General features: G+C 37.4%; 1 protein-coding gene across 2 annotated transcripts in view; it reads left to right on the plus strand.

Moving 5' to 3' along the window:
* The window catches only part of mAChR-A (muscarinic Acetylcholine Receptor, A-type), a 762,830-nt gene that overhangs the window by 673 nt on the left and 741,640 nt on the right, over positions 1 to 20,517 (plus strand). For both annotated transcript variants that reach the window (XM_067121249.1, XM_067121255.1), the window contains exons 2-3: positions 2,084 to 2,175; positions 5,614 to 5,691. The gene's annotated coding sequence lies outside the window, so the exon portion shown is untranslated. The remainder of the gene's footprint in view (positions 1 to 2,083; positions 2,176 to 5,613; positions 5,692 to 20,517) is intronic.

Consider the following 20,517-nt stretch of genomic DNA (forward strand, 5'->3'; position numbering starts at 1 on the left):
GATAATTATATAAAGTTTATACCGTAACTCAGACTGTCGTCAGTTGGTAAGTATTTGCCAGGCTATTATTGTAATAGTCAAAGGTGTCGGTCTATGACTTTGATTTAACTAGGCTAACACGGGTATCTTCACTTTTGCTTGGTAGAGGGCGTTATTATTTTGTAAGTTGCCAATACACGATATGAAATTGTAACCCACATTTTTTAAAAGGGCTCTTCATTCTCTCAATTTTGAACCCCATAAACTATGTGCAAATAATAAATAAAAAAATTAATCAAATTGCGACTGATAAGGTAAGACAATACCGTCCCCCTCCCTCCTCCATAGCTAATACAGCAAAATTGTAACCACTAAACACCCCTAGGTTACGTTAGGTTAGTATTTTTAGGTTCTTTTAGTGCCCTATCATTTCCTAGTCATTTTTGCATGAAAAACCCAAAATGGTTTTTCACGCAAAAATGGCTGGCTGGAGTCTTATTGGCAACTTATAAAATATTACCCTAAGGGCTACTAGGCTACTGGGTGCTTTGCTTACCTCAAAATCGAAGGTTTGTTGGTTCCCAGGTCACCCCTCTACCCAAATAGGATACTGTGCCCTAGTTTAGGTTTGGATTGGTAATAACTTGAATTTTTCAAACTGCCAAACTTATTTTATACATTTTTTAAAGTTATATTTATCGGATTTGCCTCTCCCCTCTGATCACTCAGATGTAAGACTGGAGGTTATTGATAGCTCAAAATAGCTGTTCACCAGCAAGTAATTAGATAAGGTTTATGTAGGTTTATATGTGGCAAGAAGTTAATTTAGTCATATAATTACTTAATTGGTAATGATGTTTAGGTCAATTTAGGTAACTCATCATAAAGGGCTATGTTGGTCCACTACTTGACAATGAAGAATGTTGCTGAAGTTTGCATACCTATTTTTTTTTAAATATCTTAAATTTTCAGTATTCTGAACATAATGCATTGCATGCTTCTATGCAGAATTTTTAAAGGATTTGTTTGATTTGGACCAACTTAGATTAATTTTTAATGGATACATTCAGTTATCAAATCAGTTTGTGAGTCACTTAAGTATTTTCTTAAGTAGCAGTTTCCTGTGATTGATAAAAAAAAAATTACTAAATTTTTCCCATTAGGGAATTTGAATTTTTAAAGGTTAGATTCTTTGTATTCTAAGTCTTTATGTTGTAAGTTAGGGTTTCTCAGTAGCATTTGTAGAATGGTTTGCTATTAATGCTTAGATAGCAGACATGAATTTTCTTTATTTTTGGCTAGGTGAAGTTCAGTGGAGGTACAATAGTAATGGCTTCCATTCTGCTGTGAATAAGCAGTGGATTTTTTTTTTCGAAGCAGGTACTCATAAGAAAATTTACAGATATTTTTCAGTTAATTAATAGCTGTGGTACCTAAAGTAGGTGGGCATATGTAGCAAGTATTATGTTCTATTAAGTGAACTGGAGTCTGTTTTTGATCAGCTTATGTGTTGTTGAGGTGTAGGGGTAAAAGAGTTAAATGAATATTTGAAAATGCCATTTGAGGGAACAGGATTTAGGTTATTTGTACAAATTTATTTTGACTCTTGTATAATTTTTCTTGGTGTAAATTCCTAGGCCACAAAATACTAGCAAATTAAATTTAGAGGGATGTGAAGAGAGCGCTGACTATCGATGCAATAAGTATACAGTATTTTGGATGAGACTTTAGGCACAGTATTCATATTAGTGTTGTAAGACTTTTTTTTCCAGGTTTTTGTCATTTTTATAGATTTTCTAAAAATTTTTTCTTTCACGGTTAATATTGAATTAATTTACTATGGTGCTTGAGTCATGTTATATGGTCTGGAGGTTGTTGACAGGCCCAAAGTTAAGTGAAGTAAAATCTTTAAATATCTTTGTGTTCACATTTAAAATGTAAACTTCAGATAATTTTTTCCCAGAAACTAGTATATTCTTATGTTAGGATGTTACTATTTGAATTTATGTAGAAGTTCAACACTGAAATTAGTTTATCACTACAGGTACTTGAATTTATATTTAATTTCAATTCAGAAACTTTTCTGATGTGTACATAATTGCAGGTGTGTGCTGGAGTGACATGGACTTGACATGGAAGCTTAATCAACGTTCCATGCCAAGGAAGCATTTTGTTCTGAACTTGTTTGAACTGAAGGTGGATATTATGTGTATTTGTTAATAAACCTAAAGTTTATTATACAGTATATTGTTAGCTGGTATCTGATAGATAAATTTGTGTATGAAATAATGGCCTTATCATTTTACTGATGTGAATAAGGTGAACAGTTAGTCTTTATTTGTTATATACATTTAATTTTATATTTATTGGTTATTATTGCCTCTGTTTTTCAATAAAATATTAACAATACTTACAGGTGTGTAGTTCTGAAAATAAATGTATGATTATGATTATCCAGAAGTAAATTCTGATCCTTTTTGAAAATGTTATGGTGAGAATTATCAGAGGAAAAATAGAATAACTTGACAGCATATATGAAGTACAAGCAAAATTTATTTTCCAGTACGTACGAGTAAATAAAGAATAACATTGTGAAGTACTGTTGTACGTGCACTGCAGACTTGGCATTCAGGCTCTGATTGTTCTCTAGAAAATTAATTAAATCAAGGTAAAATAGCAATGAAATTCGGATGCTGTGATATCGCTTTTGCCACTTGATAAAAAATTTGCAATATCATGAACCTGAGGATTGCGAAAACTGGCAAGCTGCTTGTGGGTCCAGAAGTGAAGTAAACTGTAAATATAGACACTACTTCATAGCTGTTTGTACAGCAGAGAAAAGCCCCACGACATTGGAAAGATGGACAGCTGGTTGTGATAAGGGTTAAATGTACAGCGGACTTGCTGATAAGATATTTGATACAAGAAGGACTGGTAAAGAAAAAAATTAAAGTTTTAGCTTTTGCATTAAGGATTTTGAGAGGGCTGTAGCATTCCTTGATATACTGTGTGGCTCAGGTGTCTTGAATATTTACATAAATATGGTAGTCCTTTTTGTGGCTGTGCGGGATTAAAAGTATGGGGTATTTAAAGATAATCATATAAGACTAAAGGCCAGGATTAGAACACCTCTGATGAATGATTGTTGAATCTGGTACCTGCACTCCTTGCTTTTCCAGTGGAGTTTTGAGTATAGGTGTTGCTTAGGCTACTGCATACGAATTGTGAATGAAGATAAAACTTATTACAGGGCTGCCAACATAAATTTGAAGGAACTAGTTTTGCATTAATATTCTAAGGTAATTTTTTAAAGTGCATGTATATATATACTGTATACTGTATATATAGGCTATATGGAAGTGTTCAGACCAGTCTAGAGTCGAAGTGAGAATAGCCTGTAAATGTCACTGTAAACACGACATCATCTGATCACTAATACCTTTAATACACCTCAAGTGAAGGAGCAAAGGAACCAGCACAAAAATTAACTAAACATTTTAAAAATTCTAGCCTTACCTTTTTCTTCTTAGCCTCACTGTTTCGAAAGTACAGCAGTAGCTTTACTTTTTGTTTTGATTTTTCCCACCCAGTTTCAAAAGTGATCTTAATTAATGTGGTCTTGGTATTCATCATATATGCAGGGTAATAGTGCATTTAAAAGGCCCATGCATTAAGATTGTACAAGAAAAAATGGAATGTCTAAAATATGTAAATTTTTCAATGTGTTCACTTTTAGCATAATGGAGAAGCAAATTTGCCACAGTGTATCTGAACATTAAAGAAGCCTAGTAACCAGCATCACTGAGGGTTGCTTCGTTAAATCATCCTCACTCTAACTCCCCCATATCCTAGTTTTTTTTTATTACAATTTTGTATTCCGCAAACAAGCTGAAGGTAATGTAGCGCTGTAGGCCATTGCCCTGGGTTTACTCATTGGGAGTATTGAATTTTCGCATCATAACCAAGAGTGTTGAGGGTTGATTAAGGAGGCAAGGTCTTATGAATATTTATTCCTTAGACCTTGTGAGGAGGCTTCACTCAGAATGAGTTTACCGTAATTGTACCTTGCAATCTGCCTAGCCTGTTTGCCGAACATATATCATCTCGACATCAAATTTTCGCTGTATAATGTCTAGTCTATTTGTGTTGAGAGTATGTTGGTACTGGTAAGACGCCCTGAGTTTGGAACCACAGAATTGCAAGTTTGGATCGTGTTTTGGATTTTTGAACACTGCTAGACTCAGTAACGAAACCACCATCCAGAAATTAAATGCCATGATCACACTAATGTTATCATGTTTGGGAGTCACCACCACTTTGTACTGAGTAAACGAAATTAATGTTATATTTTAGGCATCGGTAAATTTTTCTAAAAAATATTAAAAATCAGTTTGCCCTGGCAAGTTACGCGTACATTGGTATAACAGAATATAACTTTGCTGGCCTGGATCTGCAAAAAGTAATATTCTTCAGCATTTTATATTAAGTCTTATGAAGTTTTCCATCGCGAATGCTGTATTTGGGTGCACACATGTCTATTGTAGGTTGGAGAAGGGTATTTTCCCCATGGTCATGCGTTATGGTCATTTACTTTGTTACGCTTTAATATTTACCTTTGAGCTTTTTATCATTCTGCAAGTATTACGGTTGTTAAAAGCTTGGTTCTCAAAGTTCATTCAGATTCAAAGGAAAAATTTAACACAGTCACCTTTTAGCTTCATAAAGATTTCAGATTTTATTGAAAAGGTTTGTGCAAATTGGCAAATTGATTCTTTAAGAGTGTGTAACTTGTAACGCAAAGGACATAATTATCGACAAGGGTAACATTCAGTAATATGGCAAAATTTCTTTCAGTCCTTTAGAGATTAGCTTTTGACTTATACAAAGTTGCAGATTTTGCAAGATGGGAGACAAATCTTTTCTACATGGAACTGGTCAGTGTGACATATATGGTATCGTATTAGCTGATCAGCCTCATCCTTTTCTAGGTAACAGTGTCTCCTTGGCTATGAACAATTTTCTTGTTGATTGCACCAGGTTTCAAACGGCCTTCCACTTTGAGAGCTGAGGGATGGTTACAAGATGGCCAAATTTTACACAAATCTTACCATTACACCAGAAATTTAACCGTGGAGGGTACATTAATATTAAAGTCTTTACACATTGTCGATGCTAATATTTATTGACGTGTAAAACACTGTGAACAAGTTAAACGTCAAAGACTACCCTTTAATCTCGTGAAGGAGAAACTGCATATGGTTGTAGCTGCCTCGTGATTTGTTGCAGGTGCTGATGTAGATGCAAGTCTTTATAAGTTTTTCATTGTTCAATTGTTTTTACATGTGCTCAGTTTTTATTTACTTATTCAGTTTTAGAGTTAATCTTCACATAAGTTTGTAGCTCTTGATTAGATAGCCATACTCTATTCATCATTCAACACTCATCATAAATTACAACTACTTTCATGTGTTTGTCAGAACGCCTTTCCATGTTATTAAATGAAGCAGAATCTCCAACCAAATTGCCACACTACTGCTAGGAATTTCTGAGTGTACCGCTCTCATAGACAAAGATAAGAGTAACTTCAAGAAATGCATAGAATCACTGCAACCTCCGTTTTCTTCTCTTTCCCAGGTTTCCACCTACCTCTGGGACTTTTGAAGTCCGGATGTCTCGAATAATTGGTGAAATCATTCTTTCTTCTCTCGAGAGGTAAGTCCTCCACTCGCTTGTGTTATGCAATGTCTGGTATTCCAGAAAAAAATTATTTTTTTTTCAAACGTTAGTGAAACCATATGTTCGTTCTAGCTTTGCTGGCGAGAGGGTGGATGTGTTGAGCCTTTGGTGAGTCTTCCGTGGCACTTCCCTATTTTCTGTGAAGGAATTCATTTAAAGATGAATTCCACCGTGTTTTCTGGGAAGAAGAAGACGACGAGAGTCATAACTTTTGCAGTAAGTGATATGCGTTTTTCAATTTTTTTCTTGGTACATTGTATTTATCCTTTTTTGTTTTCTATTTACCCATATTCGTTTCCATGGATCTACGGACCAAGGCCGATGCCCATAATTTTTACGCCCCGTATGGGGTAGTGCCGTTAGTGCACCTCGCGGGGTGCACTGTAGGCATTAATAAAGGTTCTTTGCAGCGTCCCTTCGCCCCTTGGCTGCAACCGCGTTAATTCCGTTTACTGTACCTCCATTCATATTATCTTTGTTCCATCTTGCTATCCACCCTCGCCTAACAATTATTTCATAGTGCAACTGCGAGGCTTCTCTCCTGTCACACCTTTGTAACCTTTTACTCTCAATATCCCTTCCAGCGCTGAATGACCTCATAGGTCCCAGCGTTTGGCCTTTGGCCTAAACTCTATATACCATTCCATTCGGTAATTTTTACTCCGCCAGTTTGCCAAAGTCAGTGAACGAACTGACTCGTGTCTTCCTTAAAAAAAAAAAAAAAAAAAAAAAGTTCGCTGCCGAGGCTATTTCGAAAGTAGGCGTTCCCCGAAATCGGAAATCCCGACTCTTTCTCCTGTCTCGTTTGTTTCCATCATGCTGTCGAAAGAGCCTCCCCAGAAGATTAATGGATACGAGCACGGGGCCATTGTGCCCCAGTAAAACGGACTCTTTCAAAAGTTGTTTTCAAAAGTTGTCCCCCGTAGTGGGGTAGGGCCATCAGTGCACCTCATGCGGTGCACTGTAGGCATTACTTAAGGTTCTTTGCAGCGTGCCTTCGGCCCCTGGCAGCAACCTCGTTCGTTCCTTTTACTGTACCTCCTTTCATATTCTCTCTCCCATCTTACTTTCGACCCTCTCCTAACAGAAGTGTCACAGTGCAACTTCGATGTTTTCCTCCTCTTACTCCTTTCAAAGCTTTTACTGTCAATTTCCGTTTCATCGCTGAATGACCTCGTAGGTCCCAGTGCTTGACCTTTGGCCCAAATTCTATATTCAGTTCAGTTCAGAAGTTGTCATAGCGGGATGTTGAGCCTGTCGTGTTATCTCTTGGACAGTGTTCTCTTCCCTGTATGTCACAGATATCCAGCTGGTTAACACGATTATTTGATGCTTAATTTGTATTCATTTTGCCTCTCTGCATACATTTTTTTCCATTACCTTAAAGCTGGTGTTTTAAAACGTTTAACTTGTCAAAACGACCCTCACCTTTGATATGAATGTATGGGGTAAATGTATCATGCTCTAAATTGTATTGCATATTTCTTAAATTTTGTTTCTGACAATGTAAAAATGCTCGTTTTCGTCTGGTGACGAAAAGTTTTTACCCATCAATCAAGTAATGTTGCGCTGGATTTTATGTAGGTAAGTATGACGATGATAATTTTACTTTAGAAAAAAAAAGTGTTTTCAGCTTCCGTTTAAACGTATCAGAAGAGCAGCACAGTCACCTTGGGAATAGGATAAGTCGGATTTGCAGCCTTTGTATATGATTCTGTCAAACTTTTTTTTTATAACTTTAAATGTATATCATGCGTCCCGGCGAAAGATGAGGTAAATATCAGGTTCTAGAGAGACCCCATAGATAAATAACTAATGTGCTTTCATTCACACTGTTGTTGCTCCCCTTAGGAGGTTAGTGCCGTTAGTGCACCTCACGTGGTTTACTGTAGGCATAACTTAGGGTTTTTTGCAGCGTCCCTTCGGCCCCTAGCAGCAACGCCTTTCATTCCTTGTTCTGTACCTCTACCTCCGTTCATATTCTTTCCTCCATCTTACTTTCCACTATCTCCTAACAATTGATTCATATTGCAACTGCGAGGTTTTCTTCCTGTTACCCTTTCAAACATTTTACTCTCAGTTTCCCTTTCAGCGCTGAATGACCTAATAGGTCCCAGCGCTAGGCCTTTGACCTAAATTCTATATTTTATTTATCTATCAAATGTTACTCATGTCTCATCAGTAAAGTCTGTAATTCATTATTTTTAAATCGGGAAACTTAAGTAGTTTCTTTCAACTTCGTGCGTGGTTATGCTTATATTTATGAGCTTGATGTATACATGTTTTTGTATGTATTTTTGTCATATGTTTTTGTATACTTGAGAATACTTCAGGATAATCAGCAAAACTGCAGTAATTATGGAGATCAAGTTTTTTATACATTCACTGAACATGTCAGATGTATCACGAGAGTCAGAATTTATGACGTTGCTTCCCGTGTGAAGTATATGTTGTTCCTGCACTGTGAAAAAGTATTGTGAGGGCGATTGTCAAAAATTCTGCGAAAACGTCGGCTAAATCATAAATCAGACTGGCGAACGAAATATATGCGTATCGAGTAATAAGAGACAGACAGAGAGAGAGAGAGAGAGAGAGAGAGAGAATTAAAGGTGTGTTGTCGAATGTGGTGTTGGGAGGGGTAAGGAAGGATTGTTCCTCTGCGGCCAACACTGACCGTCAGAGGCAGTCGGCCACTAATAGTTTCAGGAAATGAAAACGGTTGCGAGGGGGACTTACTTGCATAAACTCCTCCCCCCTCTCCCTATCTCCTCTCCCCCCCTCTCTCTCTCTCTCTCTCTCTCTCTCTCTCTCTCTCTCTCTCTCTCTCTCTCACTTCATCCTGTATGAGAATAATAAAATCACTGGCTCTATTATCGATTCTCTCTCTCTCTCTCTCTCTCTCTCTCTCTCTCTCTCTCTCTCTCTCTCTCTCTCTCTCTCAAGAGGGAGACGAACTGAGAAAAGTAGGTTCCCCTGGATTATAAGGAAAAAAAAAATACACAAGCAAAACTCACCAAATAACTTCGGGTAAATATGCCAGCATCCAATCCTAAAAAGCAGAGTCGGGAAGAGAGAAGGAGTTACGTCTCCTTTGAAAAAGGAGCGAATCCACTTGGATGGCAAAAGCAGACTAAGGTCGTCGAGCAAATTGGCACAGTGGACGTGGTTCTGAGCGAATGTCGTTATGAAGGGCCAGAGGTAATGCTCTGGAAGATGACGTTGGGCAATCATGTCTCTTTTAAGGGAGGAAAAATGCTGCGGGATTTGTGGAATGGGCAATGACGCCTTGCCAGCTGTTTCGTCAACTTATTGACAAGTTTTGTCAGCTGTTTTGGAAACTTGCTGCGACACTGAAATTTTGCTATCTCTTGTGGAAAATTACTGGCTTTGGAAAACTTATTGACAAGTTTTGTCAGCTGTTTTGGAAACTTGCTGTGACACTGAAATTTTGCTATCTCTTTTGGAAAATGACTGCCTTTGGAATTTTTCTAGCCGTTTCGGACATTGTTACGGTGACACTGAAATACTGTCAGTGGTTTTGGAAAATTACTGTGATAGAATTTTTGCCCAGCTGTTTTGGAAATTATTAATGTGACATTAAGATTTTGCCAGCGGTTTCGGAAACCGTTATTGCGACAGTGAAATGTTTCCGGCTGTTTTGGGAACTTATTGTGACATTGACATTTTTTCCTGCTGTTTTGGAAACCGTTACTGTGATATTGAAATTTTTCCATCTGTTCTGGACACTGTTCCTGAGATGTTGAATTTTGCCAGTGGTTATGAAGACTTTTTGCAATATCAAAATGCTGCCAGGAGTTAACTAAACCGTCACAGTGACGTTGAAGTTTTACCAGCAATTTTGAAAGGTGGCACTGTGATACTGAAATTTTGCCAGCAATTTTGAAAGCTGGTACTGTGATACTGACATTTTGCCAGCAATTTTGAAATGTGGTACTGTGATATTGAAATTTTGCCAGCAATTTTGAAAGCTGGTACTGTGATACTGACATTTTGCCAGCAATTTTGAAAGCTGGTACTGTGATACTGACATTTTGCCAGCAATTTTGGAAGATGTTACTGTGATACTGAAATTTTGCCATCTGTTCTGGACACTTGCTGGAACATTGAAATTTCTCTAGGTTATGAAAACTTTTTGTAAAATAAAAATTTTTCCGGTTTACGAAACCGTTAGTGACACTGAAATAATTGCCAGCAATTTTTAAAGGTGTTACTGTGATACTGAAATTTTGCCATCTATTCTGGACACTGTTGCTGAGATATTGAATTTTGCCAGTGGTTATGAAGACTTTTTGCAATATTAAAATGCTGCCAGGAGTTAACGAAACGGTTACAGTGGCATTGAAATTTTGCCAGCAAATTTGAAAGGTGGTACTGTGATACTGAAGTTTTGCCAGCAATTTTGAAAGCTGGTACTGTGATACTGAAATTTTGCCAGCAATTTTGAAAGCTGGTACTGTGATACTGAAATTTTGCCAGCTATTTTGAAAGGTGGTACTGTGATATTGAAATTTTGCCAGAAATTTTGAAAGATGATACTGTGATACTGAAATTTTGCCAGCAATTTTGAAAGCAGGTACTGTGATGCTGAAATTTTGCCACCAATTTTGAGAGGTGGTAGTGTGATACTGAAATTTCGCCATTTTTGAAAGGTGGTAGTGTGATACTGAAATTTTGCCAGCAGGTTTGAAACGTGGTAGTGTGATACTGAAATTTTGCCAGCAATTTTGAAAGGTGGTAGTGTGATACTGAAATTTTGTCAGCAATTTTGAAAGGTGGTACTGTGTACTGAAATTTTGCCAGCAATTTTGAAAGCTGATACTGTGATACTGAAACTTTGCCAGCAATTTTGAAAGGTGGTACTGTGATACTGAAATTTTGCCAGCAATTTTGAAAGGTGGTACTGTGATACTGAAATTTTGCCAGCAATTTTGAAAGGTGGTAGTGTGATACTGAAATTTTGCCAGCAATTTTGAAAGGTGGTACTATGATACTGAAATTTTGCAAAGCTGGCATGGAAACTGTAACTGTCACTGAAAATTTTCCAGCTGTTTTGGAAGCTGTTATTACGAAGATAAGTAAACAAGATGGAATACGTTGACTGGAAGGAAATAAAAATTCAATGGTTAAGCAATGTATGCAAGAACCTCAAGAAAACAAACCAACGTTCATACATTAATGTCTTGGTTACTTCAACTAAAAACATATAAATAAAAGATGCCCTAAAAAAAAGCATTCATCTCACAACAACTAATGTTTTAATTATTGATGTTGGTAATAACCAATTAAGAGGAAATGGATATATGCTAATTTGAGTCATTAATAGTAATTATCTGCATGCAAACGAAAACCCAGCTTAAGAAGAAAGAGAGAGAGAGAAAGAGAACTAGCAAAAAAAAAAAATAAATAAATAAAAGAAATAAGGTAATGGTGATGAAAGTGTCTGGCTGACTACAAATCTTTTCTACCCAGTTGGATAACAAACTACGCCATACAGAGTCAGATCCCTGTTTGATATTCCACAGAAATGTTGTGGGTCATACCTCACCAAAGCAAACAAAGCATACGAACGTTTAGGAAGAAACCAAATCAGGGAGGCTTAGATGTAAAACGCTTTGCTACAGGAAGTTGATATAAAAATAAAAATTTCCTGTATATTTATTGCAAACCCGTAGGGGGGGGGCGGGTGTTGGGTAGTGCTGTCAGTGCCCCTCACGCAGTGCACTTCATGCATTTATTAAGGTTCTTTGCAGCGTTCCTTCGGGCCTTAGTTGCAACCCATCTCATTCCTTTTATTGTACCTCCGTTCTTCCGTCTTACTTTTCACCTTCTCCTGACAGTTGTTTCATATTGCAACTGCAGGGTTTTCCTGCTGTTACACCTTTAAAACCTATCTACTCTCAGTTTCCATGTCAGCGCTGAGTAACCGTATAGTTCCCAGCGCATGGCCTTTGATCCAAATTTTATATTTCATTCCAAAATTTACTGGAAAAGGAATAGCCAGAATCAGCGAGAATTGTTGTTAAATAACCTCTGTAAAAAGCTCAAAGGAATTGATTTAGTAGGTACAAGAAAGTCAAGAGAAGGAACTCAAACAGTTATGGATTTTGATAAGGAAAAAGATTCCTTCTGAAAACGATAATTTTGGACACATGAAATTTACCTATTGGCATTTTTAACAACCCTCTAATAGCCCAGGAGCCTATAATGCTGGATATGCGCGAACGTTCACTACAACCAAGGAAAATATGAATACTGTTCAGTGAATAAGGCGTTCAGTGTCACGTATTGAATTGAACTGAATATAGAATTTAGGCCAAAGGCCAAGCACTAGGACCTGTGAGGTCATTCAGCGGTGAAAAGGAAATTGACAGTAATAGGTTTGAAAGGTGTAACAGGAGGAAAACCTCGCAATTGCACTGTAAATCAATTGTTAGGAGAGGGTGGAAGGTAAGATGGAAGAAAGAGAATATGAAAGGAGGTACAGTAAAAGGAACGAAAGGGGTTGCAGCTGGGGGCCGAAGGCACGCTACAAAGATCCTTAAGTAATGCCTACATTGCACCACATGAGGTGCACTGACGGCACTACACCCCTATGGGAGTGTCACGTATTGATGTCATGAAAAACACGGGAGGGAATAAAGTGCAGATGGAGTGTCTTAAAACTTTGGATTCCTGAACAACAAACGGATTGCAATTAGAAAATATAACAGCTGTGAGCCGCGGATGTGTCTGGTGATATTTTGAGCGAAGGAGGTCAAACTGATATTTATTTATTTATTTATTTATTTATTTATTTACGCTGAAATTTGATTCGGAACTGCACGTACAGTCTTACTTTACTCTAGTCTTAAGGTCGGATACAAATTTGAACTGTCTCTTTCCTGGGCTAGTGAAAACTCTTTCAAAATGATTTCTTCAGGTGAAAGATATTGTAAGCTTTTGTATTTTGTGTATTGTTTTTTTATGATTAAATAATTTACTTCATAGTGTATATTAAAAATAAATTTTTATTCAAGTTTGGTTACATGGTAAACCGGTTGCGAGCATTAGTGAAATGTAACGTCTCTTGCAAGTTTCAGTAACACCGAACCCCTCTCTTTTATCCGGCCTTCAACCGTCATCAACTTGGAAACTCTCGTGACAGAGTGGAGTGGATTAAAATCCCGTTGTTTTGGCTCTTAATTAATGTGGACACGAATTAAGAAAAACATAGTCTGCATACAGTGACAACATAGTCACACATTTCACGTACTGGAAAGTTTTAACCTTATTCAATTGTGAATTTAACTTTGTTAAATGAATCCCCGAGCGTGAAAATGGTTTTAGATTTGATCGATATGAGATTAATTTCTATTTCGGAGCATTCCATAAAAAAGATTGACGAGCAGGGAGTGCAGGTGGCTTCCCTTACTATGACCAGACTTTTTTTTTTAGGCTTTAACTGTAAGTTAAAAGGGGAGAAAAAAAATAACACGGCCATTAAACAGAGTGATTAATTTAAAAGAATTTTTTCCCTTACGCACCAAACATTAAAATATCATCGACACATCTCAGTTTTAGGTTCGGTCGATGAGAGAATTTCCGTTTGAGAGCGCTCCCATCAAACGGCTGGCGAGCTGGGAGTTCAGGTGGCTTCCCTTTTAACTGAACTTTTATATGCGTTTTACTGCTGAAAGAAAAACAAACGTATTGGTGAAGAACAGATTGACTTATTTGACGATTTTTATCTACTAGTGGAAAGCGGATTTAATTTTTTTTTTTTGTGGGAAATCTCAACAGTGGCCTGTTCATTTAGGTAAATCATCTTTGAAGATTTTTTTTGAAAACTGGCTCCCTTTCGGTTTCGATCGAGCGGTGCTTTACTTGTCTCTTTCCCTTTAAAAAAAAAACCGGTTGGTGGCTCCTTTTTTCCTCCAGCTCATTAACATCACTGCAGCTACTTATTTCTCTTCCACTATTACTCGTCTTTCAAAATCTCTTCGGAGCTAATCATCTGAAATAATTGCAGTCGTATACCCTTTGTCATCTTCTTGTCACGAAAAGGCTCACAACAGTGTCAACTAGGATTTCTTAAGATTTTTGGCTCATCTTTTGTCGTCTTCTCACGGGACCGTTTTGGAATCTTAGTGCTTTCAACATTCTAGCTATCTTGAAAGAGCACAGATGCCTCATATCTTCACATGCTTTCTTCCTTCCTGCATTTTTTGTTAGGTTTAATCATTGTTATGATATGATGTAAATGCTGTCCTCAATATCATGTTTGATTATAAACAAGTAAAAGATGCCCCGAAGTTTCTTCGGCGCAGTCGAGTTTTCTGTGTGTACAGCCGCTACAGCTTATAATCAAGGCCACCGAAAATAGATCTATCTTTCGGTGGTCTCGGTATCATGAGCCGCGGCCTATGAAACTTTAACCACGGCCCGATGGGGACTATCCTATATAGTTGCCAGGAGAACGATTATGGCTAACTTTGATCTTAAGTAAAATAAAAAACTACGAAGGCTAGAGGGCTGCAATTTGGTGTGTTTGATGATTGGAGGGTGGATGATCAACATACCAATTTGCAGCCCTCTAGCCTCAGTGGTTTTTAAGATCTGAGGGCGGACAGAATAAAGTGCGTACGGACAGTCAAAGCCGGCACAGTAGTTTTCTTCTACAGTAAACTAAAAGCAAAACCTAGTTTCTTTTCGCTGCTTTCCAGCTACATTCCTTTCTTTTTATATAATCTTCATTTTACTACTTAATTTCACCCTCTAAGCAATGTTTCATATCTGGATTATTGAGCCCACGAGATCTATCAGTACTTTGAACTTCAAAGTAAATACATCCATCAGTATTTTGGATTTAGAAGGAAATGTCAGTTTCTCTCGGAAGGAGCAGTTCATGGATGTGGATAAGCCAGCCCTTATCAATGTACTGTGCGTGTGCTCTTTGCTTTTTAGATTCTATAAATGCTGTTGGTCGACTAGGCATCCATTTTAGCGTAATTTGTCTCACTATGTTTTAGTGAACAGAGACTAGTACATGAAGTATGTTATTAATTTTTTTTTTTTTTGTAAATGGTTGTAGTTCCATGCCTGCTTAGCTAGTCTTCGATTGCTTTTACACTTGTTATCAACTCAGTCTGAGAGGTCAAGGCATTATCGTATATCCCCCAGCTGCTGTGAAGAGAAGCAGAAATTACAGTTGTAGTTGTTGGCGGTATATTGGGATCTACTGATCCAGTTGCCCAGCATATGTTTGGAGATGTAGTATAATGAATAGATTCCTGTGCCACCTGCTGTAGATGTTAGGAATTGCAGGAGGCTTTGGTTACAGGGAGGGCTGTGCAGTTGAATGTAAAGAGTTCTTGGCCATCTTGCTGTATCGTGAAAGTTTGTGGGTTATGCATTTGTTCATTGCATTTTTTCTCATACCAGATCTTCATATTGATACCAGGAAGGCTTTGCCCGAGCTTTAGTGGGCTCTAACTCCTCTTCCAGGTTTACATATCCTCTTGGCTTATCGTTTAAAGGGTAGTTTACCTTGTCTGATGAGCTTCAAGATAATTGCTGTTTCTGATGTCAGTGATGGACATGGTCTGGTTTTATTATGATCTTCATAACGTTGTTTTGTATTACTTGTAGAGTTTTTTTTCTATATTTCAGTGAGATGGTTCGAAGATACCGGTACTACACTTTCCCAAAGTCTTTAGGGGTGGGCGACAATTTTCCCCTTTAGGTGTGGGTTTACCAGTATTTTCGGTTCAGGGTTATTTACTCCTAGATCCTGTAGGGAGATTTAGTAGTGCCATCAGTGCAATTCACGCGGTGTACTGTAGGCATTACTTAAGGTTCTTGCCAGTGTCTCTTCCGCCCCTGGCTTCAACACCTTTCATTCCTTTCACTGCATCACCGTTCATATTCTTTCTCCCATCTTACTTTCCCCCTTCTCCTAATAATTGTTGCAATGCAACTGCGAAATTATCCTCCTGTTACACCTTTAAAACTCATTTACTCTCCATTTCCCTTTTAGCGCTGAGTGACTTCATAGGTCCCAGTGCTTGGCCTTTGGCCTAAATTTTATATTCAATTCCGTTCCACTTACTCCTACAGCTACAACTACTGCATATGAAGTTTCGGCAACAACAGTCAGTTCTGTGAACTTGGTAGGGCTAGTGGTAAGAAGTCCCAATAAAGTGGTGGATGGTGCTGTGCCTCTCGTTTCTATCTTTTATTTTTTCAGTCTCATGGAGCCGTCTTCCAATCTTTTGTTGCTTTTGTTGCTTTCTGTGGTCATATCTCTTCACCTGAGGTTGAGGTTTATGGTGAAGGTTCTCGTTTCCTTGCGCTTGCTCTTCTTCCAGTCATCGAAAATCTTTGCCAAGAGCCGGGTGGAACTCCCAGACTAAAAAAAAAAAGAAAAAAAATGGGTACTGGTTGATTGCGTGACGTCCTGTGTCTCGTGGCGAATGTCTTTGATTTTTCTTCTATCCAGAAAATTTCAAGATGAAGCCCTCACTTCACCTAAAGCATTGGCTTTTAACCTTTTTCAGTGCCCGTACCCCCTGATATCTCTGAAAAATTTCTCGTACTCCCATCCATTATAGATACAGAACAAACATATGATAAATGTACAGTAAGTATACAGTACCATTGCACTGGCTATCATGTATCGTACCCTCAAATTTAAGGTTTCGTACCCCTTGGGGCACAGGTACCCCAGGTTAAGAACTACTGACCGGAAAACTGTAAGCAGCGTTTGTTTATCAGATAGGGTAAAGAAGGCTTTGGCCTTCCTTGGTGAGTCATGTAAGAAATTGAACGTAAGTTTACAGAAAGTTTATACAGTATTATAATGCGCAAGTCAAAAAGTAGGTAATCTAAAGTTCGGTCTCTCATTAGTTTAAGGGTCAAGTCAGCTGTCCGTTGAACCTTGTACTCTCTCTCTCTCTCTCTCTCTCTCTCTCTCTCTCTCTCTCTCTCTCTCTCTCTCTCTCTCTCTCTCGATTTCACTTATAACTGCCACCTTTTCTAAACATATTTTCAAGGTGGTTTTGTAGTTGTCGTGCTGCTCTTGTATTTTGTGTGTTAGAATAACACCCCTGAATTTAACGCATTGTGGCCCAGATTCGCCTACTAGTCCATCCACCACCATTGGGGAAAAGTGAAGACCTTTCCTTTACCTTGGGGACCAGTGTACTGTCAGTACGAACCTTATTTTGATTCCTTTGGAGTTTGGATGAGCCTTTTTACGTATTGGTAGTTTAAACTCAGGCTTAGAGAACTTTATTATTTTTTAATCAGATTGATGCTGGGTAAATTAACATTTCCTTCCGTGAAACATCTATTTTTATGTTCATTATTAAGGTGGCTTTCCTCACAGTTCATTTTCTGCTACTGCACGTGTTATGCATACACACACACACACACATATATATATATATATATATATATATATATATATATATATATATATATATATATATATATATATTTCTATTATATATATATGTATGTATGTATGTATGTTAGCCCAAGATACTAACACTTCAAGGGCATAATTTCCATAAAGACAGTTTTATTTATACTGAAGGTTATAGCTGTTTCAGCATTTCATATGCGATCAGCTTTTTCTGTTCTGTCCTGTTTCATTACTTCATTAGTTTATTACCGACCGGAAAAACATAAAATTCCCGGGGGTTCAGGTGATTTCGTTTTATATAGAATTCTCACTCAGTTGCTATTTCAGCTGTGTTCTGGTCATCTTTGGTGAGTAATGTGACAACAGTTTACAAAAAGTTAGTTTTTTCATTATGGTTTGCGAGCGAAAAAGTAGCTATTCTAAAACTCTGCCTGTGATTGGCAGATGGGTCATGTCGGTGATCCGCTGTTCCAGGTACACATTCTCTCTCTCTCTCTCTCTCTCTCTCTCTCTCTCTCTCTCTCTCTCTCTCTCTCTCTCTCTCTCTCTCTCTCATGCATCCCACGTATCTTGCATCAGGGGTCATAGTTTTTATATTCAGTATTATTATATACTCGTTTCTCATTATCGTTAACAGTATTTATAATTCCTCTTATCTCTCTCTCTCTCTCTCTCTCTCTCTCTCTCTCTCTCTCTCTCTCTCTCTCTCTCTCTCTCTCTCTCTCTCTCTCATTATTTAGTGAATATTTTAGATAAATGTTAATAACATACACACACACACATATATATACCTGTATATATGTGTGTATTTATGTATTTCCCTCTACCTTCTCTTACTTCCCAGTCAACACCATATTCTATGGAAGCTTGAATTTCAAGTCAGTGACCCCTTTGGGCTTGTTCCATATGAATAGGTTTCATCTTCTGAATAATAATAATAATAATAATAATAATAATAATAATAATAATAATAATAATATATATATATATATTTATATATACATATATAGGTATAAATATACCTATATATATTCATATATATATATATATACACACACACATAACCGCAAGTTTGTTATCACTATAAATAAACAGGAAGATCTACTCTACTGCTATATATGACCTCCCTTCCCCTGAGAGAAAAGATACCCTCCGACAATCCTACATGATTTATAAGTAAACAATAAACAATGCAGCAGAGGGGAATGCGCGCCTCTTAATAGCTACTCGGAGATTACCGCAACAAAGCTCTCCCATCCCCTCGCTGCAAACTCGAATGGGGTGCAATTAAAGAGTGCTTTGGGCCATCTAACCAGAGATGACATCGTTAAGTCTACAGAGAGAGAGAGAGAGAGAGAGAGAGAGAGAGAGAGAGAGAGAGAGAGAGAGAGAGAGAGAGAGAGATTATTTCCTCATGAGGAGAGAGATCGTAACTGATACAAAACATGAAAACCCGAATGGGTGTGGTGCTGTCAGTGCACCTCTTGAGGGGCACTGTAGGCATTATTTAAGGTTCTTTGCAGCTTCCCTTCGGGCCCCTAGCTGCAACCCCTTTCACTCATTTTACTGGACCTCCGTTCATATTCTCTTTCTTCCATCTCGCTATCCACTTTCTCGTAACAATTGTTGCATAGTGCAACTGCGAGGTTTTCCCCCCTGTTACACCTTTCAGATCTTTTACTCTCAGTTTCCGTTTCAACGCTGAGTGACCTCATAGGTCCCAGCGCTTGGCCTTTGGCCTAAATTCTATATTCCATTCCATTCTTTCCTTGGTCAGCAGGTTTCATTGTCTTTCCCTCGATGTAGTAATTATGCGGTGGGTGGCTTCCCCCTCTTCCTCTTTCATTCGGGCTGCTTACGGAAGAGGAACCCGTTTGGGCACAGGGCCAACTTAACCTGACATTGAGATACAATGCCGCTCTCTCTCCTTAAGTATAATTCTGTCTTGCGTCGTTGACTAAGTTTCCTTGTGCTAGATCTAATTTAAACAGAGATCTAATTTATACTCTTCTTCCGCTTATAAACAGAACTAGAAGAAAGTCAGCTTTATGAAGTCATGCTTGAGAAATGCAGTTAACAGACACTAAAGAAACGCCTTGTTGACAAGCTCTGGTCTTTCTAGATTATTAATCCGAAATATGTTACAGTTACTTTATAACCTAACTCTGACCTTTAACTAGCATTTCATTTGTGGCTAAGACCCATCCTTATTCATCCCCCCCCCGGCGTTTTCTTTAGGCCCAGGCTAGAAAAGACATTAGGTATTTATATACACGCTATTATATATATATTGATAGATATATACATAATGCTTTTCCCTCGAATATATATATATATATATATATATATATATATATATATATATATACATACATTATTTTATATATATATATATATATATATATATATATATAATTATATATGTATATATATAGATAGATAGATAGATATACATATATATATATATATATATGCATGACGAAAGTTACAGCCACGAAAGAAAATTGAAACACTGGAGATGCTAAGTACTTTCGTCTTATTACCAAGACATGGTCACAGCAACTGTGAACAACTGTGACCATGTCTTGGTAATAAGACGAAAGTACTTAGCGCCTCCAGTGTTTCAGTTCACCCTCGTGGCTGTAACTTTGTTCGCATAATCATCACGTTTGTAATTTTTCGTGAATTAAAGTCAAACGTATACTGTTTGTATGTATGTGTGTGTATATATATATATGCATATATAAATATATGAATGTATGTATGTATGTATATTATATATATATATATATATATATATATATATATATATATATATATATATATATATATATATATATATATATATATATATATATATATATATATATATATATATATATATATATATATATTCAGGGAAAAGCATTATAGGGTGGAAATCATCGCGGGATAAGTACCCTCTTTTCACGAGTCTTCTTGAGCTTCATGGGGATTTGAAATGACATTAACAGCAACCACCGCATTTCCCAGTCCAGGTTTCTACACCTTCAAGATAAAAGGTCGCTCTGATTAATTTTTCAGCAGCATTTGGTAGATTGATTGATTGAATTATTAAGAATCATCTTGCGTTACTGAACCGCTATGAATGATGGGAAGGTGGAGAGGGTCCTGTTTGTGACCATGTTTCTCTTTTTCGTGATGCTGTTTCATTGTATAAATAGAAAAAAGAATTTTTTTTTTTTTTGGCTAATTTATGCAAGTTATTAGATATTTACTTTATTTTGGCTCCATCAGTCTTGATTTGTTGAAAGGTTATTGCTGGTATTTAGTGGTTAGTGTCGCAGCTTGCCACTCGAATGTCGCGGGTTCGCGTCTCCCCCAGGGCGATAAACAAT

The sequence above is a fragment of the Macrobrachium rosenbergii genome, chromosome 19, assembly GCF_040412425.1.
Source record: "Macrobrachium rosenbergii isolate ZJJX-2024 chromosome 19, ASM4041242v1, whole genome shotgun sequence".
Taxonomy (NCBI): Eukaryota; Metazoa; Arthropoda; class Malacostraca; order Decapoda; family Palaemonidae; genus Macrobrachium; species Macrobrachium rosenbergii.